At 39.4% G+C, this 11,642-nt stretch overlaps 1 protein-coding gene across 1 annotated transcript in view; it reads right to left on the reverse strand.

Moving 5' to 3' along the window:
• LOC126213191 (protein roadkill-like) overlaps positions 1–9,856 on the reverse strand; it is an 86,978-nt gene extending 77,122 nt beyond the window's left edge. Inside the window, exon 1 of the mRNA XM_049940816.1 lies at positions 9,789–9,856. The gene's annotated coding sequence lies outside the window, so the exon portion shown is untranslated. The remainder of the gene's footprint in view (positions 1–9,788) is intronic.
• Between the last annotated feature and the right edge of the window lie 1,786 nt (positions 9,857–11,642).

Genomic DNA, 11,642 nt, shown 5'->3' on the forward strand with positions numbered 1-11,642 from the left:
TGTTAATAAATAGCAGGTTGTTATGAAGTTCATGGTTCACGAGACTCCCAATTTCAGTATCAAAATTTTATCAACTTGTCTAGTTACAAACATCCCCATTTATGTCTCATAGTAATACACAATACACTCACGATCTGACACAGGCTGCTTTGTGTAGCGACCACATTTCTCATAGTCGCCCTGCGATAGTACTTGAAGCAATGTACTCAACTCGTGGCAATGTCGAAAAAATGGACTTTCGGTTTTCATCATATTTCGACAGATAAACGTTTTAAAGTACTCTGGAAAGGATTTTGCTGGAAAAAAATTTTTCCGTGCATTTGAAGACAGGGGGGACAAGGAAAAAAAAATTCCCGGATTTCCCGGTTAAAAATACACTTTCTCCCAGATGAAAACACGCGTTTACCGAGTTAAGTGACAGTATATTTTCCCTCATAAATCCTTTGAATGGCTATGGTTATGGTTTCATACGCGAGCGAATAATTTCCCGGCACTTCTGAAAACGAAACTCAGGGAAAAAGACACGTTTTCGAAATATCTTTGATGTGCAGCAACATGCACGCTGCGTATTTTCGTATTACGAAAGTACACATTGGAATTCCACCAAACACCGCATGTTACTTTCCGAATCATTTAAATCGAGATTTCGATGCACTTTTGTAAGCCAGTCATAGCTCATGTCACGTGATCTCGCCAGCCGATGACAGCAGATATTCAGACCATAGGACACGAGATGTAGTCAGCCAACAGCAACACCACTGTTAAGTAGCACGAACACACAGACAGGGAAAGCTAACAGTTTAAATTACTATACATAGTGTTGCTGCAAGAAAAGCAAAGCTTTCACATATATTGCTGATCTTTTTTGCGCGTGTTACACATTTATATGTGCCAGAAATATTTTCAATAATGACAAATGTCCAATCTTAAAGGTTCGAAATTCTTCTAAATGGCTCGTCATCAAAGAGTTGATTCTTAAATGCGAGTCAAAGGCTCTGTGATTTAATAAATTCATGGTACATTCTCGCACTTAGTTAAACTTACGTAAAAGGATATTTACTCTGAAATTAACGCTTTTCAAACCACCATTCGCAATATTTTCCGCGACCTGTTAGAAATAGGTTCGTTTCAGCAGCTGACAGCGCAGATAACAGGAGAAACCGCGCTTGCGTAGCTACCATGACGTAGGAAGCCCCTGTATGTGCGTACGTGTAAAACACTGAAGGATCGTACATTATGTCATCAAAGAAACAAGACAGAGGATACTCCAAGAGCATCGGAATTTCGTGAACCATACTAAAATGTGCACATTTGAAGTGCATACTTTAAGTGCACATTCGTGTGTGCAGATTCCCAATGAAGTAGACCCCGACCTGATTTTTAAGCTTTGCGGTGTGGTTTTCGGGGTGTAAATTTTCTTGGAGCACCAGTACTGTATTGTATCATGCTTGGGTCTTTATTACGGCATAATGGCATCCGTGCTAGAAAATGAAAACGTGCACTTGAAATGCAGCGAACAGTTGAAACGAGCCAGTACTGTGGAATTAAAAATTTCGTTTCAAATACATTGACTGCCTCTGCGGGAAAAGTTAACAAAAGCCTAATTTGTTTAGCAAACAGACAAAAACAACTTCATTGTAAAACTTTTGAACACAGCTGTTCAGGTTCAGTGACCGTTTCAGAATTAGAACAAATAAGCCCTCGGTCACAAATATTAAGTCAAAACTGACCAGGCTTCGACGCCACTATGAGCGTCGTCTTCATAATTTAACTGTTCTAAAACATAATAGGTACCCTATATACGACATTAATAAACTAAAGTGTGCACTGACTGGAAAGAGATGCATTCTAAAAAATCTAAGCCGGAAAGGCGACGTCATGAAAAGTTGTAAATAAGACAAGATGTCGAGCCGCTAAAGGCTGCTCGTACCTGAGTGAACACGGGTTGCAGCCAAACTGAGGAGCCCACGTTAGAAAGTGTGGCCAAGTAAACTCTGTGTTGCTACGAGCGGCACCTAGTAGCCGCAGAAACATCTAGGCTACTGTACATTCAAAATTAGACAAATGAAATTGTAACGAAGCTGTTTCGGGCATAATGTAAGCACTAATAATAATAAGATGAAGTTACATATTTATCTGCTTTAAACAGATACATTTTGTAACGTAAAAAAACGTCAGTTATGACATACAAGAAAACAGCAAAGACGTAACAGGAAAATAACATTTCGGCAAACTGCATGAGGAAATTGAATCAAAGATCAAGCAACAGCTTTATACAGAGGAAAAAGTTTTTACTTCGCAGCTGCAGCTGTTCACTGAGAATGAGGCCATCATGACGAGATAGATGTTTGAAAATCTCCAATTTCTCTAAAATATCTAACCTACGCCCATTCTTTTCGGTACACAGAATATTATCGCCAATGGCTTTAGGCACGTGTCCAGTAATTAAGAGATGATCGGCAAAGGATGAATTTAGGGGACTGGTGCCGTTTTTTCTCAAAAGATGTTCTTTATATCTGATGTTTGAAAGCACGTCCAATTTGCCCTATGTAATAGGAGGAGCACGTATCACAGGTGATATTATAAACGCCAGAACTTTCTGTAGGGGAGCCAATGGATTTCAAATTATGAATGAATTTTCTCGTCAGATTGTTATTAGTAGAGAAGGCAACATTGCAGTTGTATTTGGTGCGAAGTATACGCTGAATCTGATAGGAAATGGGTCCTGCGAAAGGAATAGAAGAACGTTTTGTTGGGTTAACTTCCGCGCGTGAGGTGTTGTGCGTAGTAGTTCTTGCAGTTTTCTTTTTGAGGATATCGTCCACTATGTTAGGCGTATATTCATTATTGACTGCTATGGTTTTAAGTAAATTAATCTGCTCATTAGGCTTTACTGTTGAAAGTGGCATAGAGGTGGCTCGATAGACGGCAGAGTGAAAAAAAGGCCATTTTTTGAGACTGTGGATCAAAAGAGGAAGCAGGCACGATTTGGTCAGTATACGTTTCTTTTCGAAAAATATTGAAAGTGATGTTACTGTCTTCTATTGTAACCGTCAAGTCTAAATAATGTAACTGGCGGTTTTCGTTTTCGAGTTCAATAGTGAAAGAATTTTTTTTCATGGAGGCCGTTAAAAAGTTGATCAGTGCATTCGGCGGGTCCGTTATAGATGACTAGAATATCGTCAACGTATCTTGTGTAAGAAATGATACGTAGTGAAGCGGCTGAGAAACGGTTACACAGCTTTTTTTCCAAGGAATTGATAAAGATGTGGGCAAGGATGCCGGCTAAAGGGTTGCCCATAGCGAGCCCATCACATTGCTGGTACAGTTGTCCGTTGAATTCAGAGTAGTTGTACTTGACAACGACGTTAATGAGATTCATAAAATCGGTAATCTGTTCATCTGATAGATGTTTTTTAAATTGACGTAAATTTTCTTCCACAATGACGAGCGTCTCATGTACCGGGACATTGGTATAAAGATTTTTAATATCTCAGGAAAAGAGCTTGGTGTCTGAACTGCATACTAAGTTTTTAATATTTTGAACCAAAACGTATGTGTTTGGAACAGAATAATTATTTTCGAAAACTAAAGATTTTTTCAAAGTTTCGTGTAGAAATCGGGCCAAATTGTGATATGCGCTATTCATGCTATTTTAAATTGGACGTATTGGGTGATTAGGTTTATGAATTTTGAACTGGGACCGAAGTTTAGGGGGCTGAGGGTTCATATTAATGAGTAGTTTCTTTTGGAAAGGTTTTATAAGAAATTTTGCATTGTTAATGGCTGACCTCACTTCTTTCTGTAATTTAGGAGTCGGATCCTCATGCAGTTCCGATATGTTGTTTTCACTGAAGAAATTTTCAGTTTTACAAATATACTCAGAAATATAAGCAACGACTAGACAACAACCTTCATCGGATTTAGTTATTAAAGCATTTGCTGTTTTAAGATTATTATTAATGGAAGTTACTAAAATTCTGGCAAAGTAGCTGTATTTTGCTCTAGCATGTGGGTTACATCACACGCAATTCTGGCTTGAGAAGCATTATGAATCTTCTTATAATCGAGACCGAATTTCAAATCAACAAGCATATTTTCTCTCACATTTCTGTCTAAAAGGTTAGGCCTGACGTATTTTAGTCCTTTTTCATAACAGGACTTTTTCATTCTGAGTAAAGATGATGTTGGTTTTATTTAAAATTCTTTCATGAAAGATGTGACTGCTTTTATGAAATATATTCTGAGGGCATTTTTCGTTAGAAAGCAGACAAAAAGATTGCTGAGCTGCTTCTCGTGTTTCTCCATTATACCTATTTTACAAACCTCTAGATGTTCGTTAATTTGCGTCCACATGTCGTCAATATTACGAATGAAAATATGTTCATCTTCTGGCGCACGCCTTTATGAAAAACAAAGAACATACGTGTTCGAGGAAATGTAAGGCATATTGGTTCAAATGGCTCTGAGCACTATGGGACTCAACTGCTGTGGTCATCAGTCCCCTAGAACTTAGAACTACTTAAACCTAACTAACCTAAGGACGTCACACACATCCATGCCCCAGGCAGGATTCGAACCTGCGACCGTAGCGTCGCGCGGTTCCGGACTGCGTGCCTAGAACCGCGAGACCACCGCGGCCGGCTTAAGAGATATTATTTGGTCTGAAGTGTGCTAAAGTGCAGTGCCACGCCTCTTCATAAAGCATTCTTCTACCGCACGTCACTGTATTTCGCTCTGTGGAATTGAAACGTGTAATTTCATAATGGATGCCACCAAACTTTATTCAGGACAGTGGAAACTGAAATGTCCTCTGGTGCCTCTTCTGCTCCCAGTTTGACAGCCTGCCCCTCTTAAAAAAAAATCTCGCAATTAACAGAGAATGGGATTATTTGTAATTGGGAGAACAAGAACTCTCCAGAAAATTTGCACTCTTTATTCCCTATTAGCTAATAACTTGCTGTTTTGTGTGGCATAAAATGAAATATAGGATACATAAAACCAATAAAAACAAGAGATAAGCAAGAAACTACACATTTCTTCAATCCTTAGCTCGTAGCATTTTTTCTCTCTAATCTTGATCCAGCTTTACATGGCGTGCTTTCCTTTCTGCGGAAGAATCTCTTACCTCAAAGTTCGTCAAACGTTTTGCTACGTGAAAAATCGAAATGTCCTTAGCAAATACTGAAAAAGCTTTTAACACAAATAATACCCAAGACTGGTGTGGCTTTACGATCTGATTACGTCTATTTTGTCATTGTCTGCTAGATAAAACAAAATAGGCCTTTCTAATATTGCAGCAATTTTGTAACACACATCAAATAAACGTGAATGTTTTGGCACAAATGGCCATTTTTTATAACACGAAAGAATATAATTCACAAAGTACCAATATCACACGTCTATTACGCCTACTACAAGCAAAAAGCTTCATTTTAGGAAATAGTTTCACATTTTATTTATACGCACCGGATTCTCGAGCACGAGATCGAAAAGTAGTATTACGAAGTTTTTATATAAATCTGGATTCGTCTTATTCTTCTAAAATTGTGAGATGTCCCCGTTTCTTCTCCTTCCACGTTCTAACAAACAATCCTGTCATCACCAATTCTGTAGCTATTGCTGCCACTGTCAAAATTTGTTCGCCGATTAACTTCACTAACCCTGCCTGAATCACAGGTTTAGTTATCCCGCGATTATTTTCCAGTTAGGCGTTTTACATTTTCCTCGTTACTTCCAGAATAGAACTTAAGCGGCTGCTAGCCGGGGACTGTACAGCGGTCCTTACTGGTATAGCGATCTGGCCAAAAAAATTCTGTCCAAGTTTCATTTTCATGGCTACACCGGGAAGATATCACGTACACTATGCACACATTCAAAAATAAACTTATGACTCATTCATAAATCAATTTAAAATGTGTTCAAAAATGTTCAAAGACCAACAGGGACGCGTTTCAAAATTGTATGAATAATCTTAGAGACCAACGAGAGTTGGATACTAGGCGTTTTGTGAAAAGTTTTTCTTGCTCAAGAGTATGAATTTGGCGCCCCCTTTTCCCGGTAGCATCTAGCTGCTTGCTGCGACTGCCTGCACAGCCAACAGCCACATTCCTGTAGCCAGACGCGGGAGAATCTACTACTCGAACCCGACTGTACTGCAACATACAGAAACACAATGTTTCCAAAAAATTGTCTTCGGAACGAAATTTTAGAAAGGATTCGTTCGAAATTCTTGATCTCTTTCTGAAAAAATGATCGAAGGGCAACCAAGAGGATTTAAAGAGACTATCCCATCTTGAAGCGGTGGTTATTACGTTCTCCCAAATACGTCCTCCATCTACAAGACGTTTGGAAGAATTGCTTTGAGTAAATACAACAGACTTCAACCTGGACAGGCTTTCTGCACAGCTCGAAATGATGTGAACCATTACGACTGGTATACAACCATGTAACGTACCCTCTACTGGAAGAAAACGTATCGCTGAACCTGTTAGGGTTAAAGAACTCCTCCAGGAAGTTATTTGCCTCATCATTCTGGTTCTGACAGTTCCAGTACCGTCACCATCCTCAGAGGTCATTCGGCGCTTTGATACGATTTAAAACTTGCCTCAGATGAACGCTAACTCAATCCAGAGTCACCCCTTTACTCCTCTTCCATATTCATCAAGACACGAGTGGAAAAATTAATCTTATAGATTTCATGAAAAAATTTTTTTCCCGAACCGTAGAAAGGAAAACTACATTTGCAAATTTTACCTAAAAATTTTTAGTCTAAATAAAAACAAAATAAATGTCTTTATTTCAAAATACGTTTTTCTTTTTTCCTTATGATGTGATGCACGGTGTTTATAAAATAATAATAATAAAAGGTTTCTCTACCAGATTGTTATCCACAGTCTATAGTAAATTGGTATTCCTTTTCGTAAATGGTCTACAAAGTAGGACCAATGTCTTTTTAAAAATTAAAGCAACGAAACAATTTTACAGAGGACGAACCTCAAAATTTGGTCCAAATTATTATTTAACGAGTTGTTTCTGTAGAACAGCGGTGCGTACCTAACACACCTTCCCACACAGTCGGTATTTATGTATTCTTAACGGTTTGGCTGAAAGACGAAATCAGCAAACGGGTTTCCATGAACCCCTCCCCCTGCCCAAAGAAATGGTTGGTACGCCACTGAGCGAGTCGTTCTATTAAACAGCCTTGACGCCACATCAAGTCTGCTCCTCCGCGGTTTCATTTTTTTAATTTTTTTCTTCTTCACAACACAGCGGACCACGTGAGCAGAACCGTTGTTCCAGCTCCACGTACTGGAAACCCTGTCTTATGCCCGTACCGCGTGCATGGAAGCGAAGGTGGTTACCGTTTTCCAGTATCTATGTCCATTAAAACGTAACAGGAACTTAATTTCGTAGATTACAATTTAATAAGCAATGACTCCGAAACAAGCTACCTAAACTTTGCTTAAATTGAATATAGGCCTAATCTGGCTTCAGTTCCGCCTGCTGTTTTCGGCCAATCACAGCACAGGAAGACTGTTGCCATCAGAAGAGGCACTGACGTCACACTATTTGTTAATGACGGGAAAATTCTCCGTACAGCTTCGTGTGCGTTATGTGGGTAACAATGAAATTTCCATCCCGACGACAAATTTATTGTACCGTCTATTCATCTACATACTGATCAGTGAACGTTCTCATCTAAATTCTGGGCTCCATGTAACACTACACATTTGCAGCCGAAGATCATACGGTCACAAACAACAAATGAACGACTAGTAAGGATATTGTTCTCCGGCTTAGACAGAAAACACTTTAAACTGCACATGATTACTGATGCACGAATTTCGTGAAATAAAATGTACCAGTAGTACTCTACAGCGTGTGTCGATACTAGCAATTCAAAAATATGGTACTTGTTAATACCACTACGAATCTCGTTTGACTGATGGCCAAAACGCCAGATAAACCACTCCTAAAATGCAGTATTCTCGTTAAGCTAATAAAGTGTTACTCAACAACTCCTGTGGCTTTGTTTAACAAGAATATATCTGTGAATCCTCAGTTTCTACCAAGCGACAATTGTGTCGTAAAGACATTTAAAAAACTTGGAACGAGAAATGTATCTCGCGACGAAGTAAATGTACACGAACCTCGTGTATCACCGAGCGCAAAGACGCCGTAAAATTTTATAGTTAATATTAAATTTAATCTTCGTATCAAGGAGTAAACTCCTTAAATGTTAACTTCTATACAATTAATACGGGAGAATAACGCTCCTTGATTGTTGTTGTAATAGGTAGAAGACATACTGTTCCACGTAAGTTAGATGTTGCTAATATTGTACGTTAAAGTTTAAATGTGCGTTATTTCGATGTGCAGTGAGCCCTCGTGTTCCTTGCATCGAATTAATTTTTCTTAAGACGTTTACAGCTCCACAATTTTGGCGGCCTCTGCTTCAACAGACGCCATTAAGCGTCGCCCTATAACACAAAATGATAGCGGAAGCTCAGATCGGCCGCTTTAACATGTAACAGACATTTTTTCACAGCAGTCAGCTGCAGACGAGAGCAATACTAGTTTTGAGATTTTACTTTCCAGCTTACGCCGAGAGCCAGGATTAGACTACAACAGCCTGAACATGTTGCGTGGGTCCAGAATGATTTCAATATTTGAGTCCATGCTCTTAAAAGTACAAATACGCCGAGGCTAATAATGCATTCAATAATTTTTGCATCTTGGACCACACAATTACACTCGCGCGTCTATTTGAAGACTCCGAACAAATGAGAAAAATATAAATAAATAAATATACTCCTCCCGAAGAGACACTTCACAACCTTTTGTTGTCGATCAGTCCACGAGCGAACTGCCAGTTCTTGAGTCCAACGGACACACTGTGAACCAGAAGTTCACCTGTGCACTGCTCCATCACGAATATGGATAATAGTTTACTGCAGTAACATCTGTAATCGTCACACCACGTCTTTCTATATCGTTCTGACCAATGATGAGTACTTTTCAGAAAATATATTGAGGACGACTGGTTTTAGCGAAAAAATGTTTCAATATAGGCGCTTAATGTACGGTATTGTTTTCCTCATTCAAATACTTACATTGTTAGAAAAGGATTGCTGTTTGGTAAGAATAAGCCAGTCAGTCTGAAGATACACGATTATTAATCTACGTGAATACAGTACTAAACCCATAAAGGCGGACATTCTGAGGTCAACGTAAGAATTCATTGATTTCTGCAATTACACAAATACAATAGAGACGAAATGGGGCACAACCTTATCTGACTGACTACCCAAGAGGCGGAATTGTCGCCGAAAACATTACTCCACAAAAGTAAAAATATCAACTTGCTGTTTGCAAATACAGGACAGGGAGAAATAAGCTCCATTCCGTTACGTTATTCCCCACCTACAAGCAGGGTAGTTCTTTTATACATCAGACGTAAAGAGTACAACCCAATATTTTGAGAAAACAATTCAACAAAATGGCGCGAAAACGATAAAAATATCTAGTCCGTGACTGTGCTTTTCATTCTTGCCTATAGTCAGTAAAACAGCAGATTTAACTGGAATTTCGATAGCGCTTAAAAATACCAAGATTTTTAATACGAAATTCGCTACCATTTTGAGAACATAGTAACCTTCATAGTTTGCTTTATACGCAATAGCCTCGACGGAGAACACAGAAACCGCACAACTACCACGGCCTTTCAAAAACTAAAAAGTAAATAATTCAACATAGCGGGAACGAATGCAAATGGTCACCTTTACCTTATTAACGGAGAAGTAGATATCAACTCGGAAGCTGCAGCACAAAATGCGGAGTCACGCCTTCACACTGCAAACAGCTCGCTACAAATGCGGCAGACAACAGAAGGCGCAGGGACTGCCACGCTGCAGTGCTGCCAACTGCTGAAAGGGCGGCAGGTACCAACTGCAGCCAGCCTCTCACAGGGGGCTGTGGTCTGCTCACGCAGTACTGGCTCTGGAATTTCTGTAACAGTGAGACGAGAAAAAGAATAAAGAAGAGTAATACGTCTCCATTGTGTCACACAACTATGAAGTACATCTGAATGGCGATACGACTTCTGATAGCTTTTTGTATAAAATTATAAATATAGAACAGAAAAGAAATGTGAAGTGTAAAAATAGCTTTTGTCTGTCATCCCATTCTTGGAAACGAGCGATATGTTAATCTTCAATGTAACTGCTTCAACGGAAATATGAAACCTACTTTTAACAGTTCTACATACGGCTAATAAACACACTCTTCATAAACCCATGTGCAAGGACCCCTCCTGGTTCGTCCTGTACGCAGTATCAAATCAGTTCTGGAAATGCGATTTACCGATGCCGAATTTCCTACTGTGTTTTTAAGGGAAAACAATACAACGGCATTCCATAATTTTACCGTTTTAAGCACATTCATTCTATCAGAGATTAAGTATGTAACTCCTGAGAATGCGGTCAGCACCTTTGTCACGTCACGTCTGGCATGTGTAACGGTGCTGGATGGCAAAACCTCGCTCAACCAGCACTTCTCAAGTTATATAAGTTGCAGATACACCACTGAATGACTTACAAACGTAATGACATTGTTTTGAATTTCAGCACATTTAACTGAACTAGCAGATCGCAGTAATAAAGAAGACGAATTTATTTTTCCGTCAATTCTCCTTGCCCTGCAGCCCACAGAGCTATATAGCTGCCTCAAGCGACTGACTGTTGTTACTAGCGCTCCGGAATGTCGGCAGTTTAACTTCCTCGCGAAAAATGGCCGTTTTATGAAGTAAATGAACACGGGAAAAAATGTTAATTAATGCGCAAACAGCATTGAGACTTTAAATATAGCATGGTAATAAGCATGTAAACTTGTAAACGACAAATTCCGTCGGTGGGGCACACAAAATTGTGATTAGGCTGCGTAAGGACACATTTAGAGGTATGGCTCCACAGACAAATTCGCAAAAGTTATCTTTCTTCCCAAATGAGATTACGTATTGTATTCTTTACTGAAAAACGACACTGACTTCCGCTAACCACTTGTGGCGTCATGTTTACATAACACTCCCACCTTCCTACAGCAAAGAGTTGTGTGCTCAATTACGCAATCTGTCGGCATATAAAAACAGCTCATTATTTTCGCAGTAGCCATGGACGGAATATAAAAACTTGTCATCTCCTGGCTCCGTAATTTCACGTCAGCATTCACACGTGTTCCTTGAGCGTCGACAAGCGGTTTGTTCACATGCCGTGATAATGATTTATTATTGTGAAACAGCGGCTAGAGCTCGTATCCAGACGTGGAAAGCGTATCGCAAAAGTCGTCGGTCATTCCAGCAGAAACCACCTGCCTTATTCGTCACTAGAAAATGATACTTACTGATGTAAGCGGCAATAATTTTTCTCTCTCCAAAGTTAAATGTTTCGTCAGCTCTTCATTGTAATTACATTTTTCCTCAGTTCAAGGGCTTTCAGTTCTTTAGCAATACATAAACGAACAATTAATAAGACGTGCAATTTATAAAACGATGTGAAAACAGCACTGTGCCGCAAAATTCCGTTAAACTGCAAAAGGAATATTTCGCAGCGACATTCTTGTGACGCACGCTTTCGGCGTTGTTG

This window comes from Schistocerca nitens, chromosome 11 (assembly GCF_023898315.1).
Source record: "Schistocerca nitens isolate TAMUIC-IGC-003100 chromosome 11, iqSchNite1.1, whole genome shotgun sequence".
In the NCBI taxonomy this organism is placed as follows: domain Eukaryota; kingdom Metazoa; phylum Arthropoda; class Insecta; order Orthoptera; family Acrididae; genus Schistocerca; species Schistocerca nitens.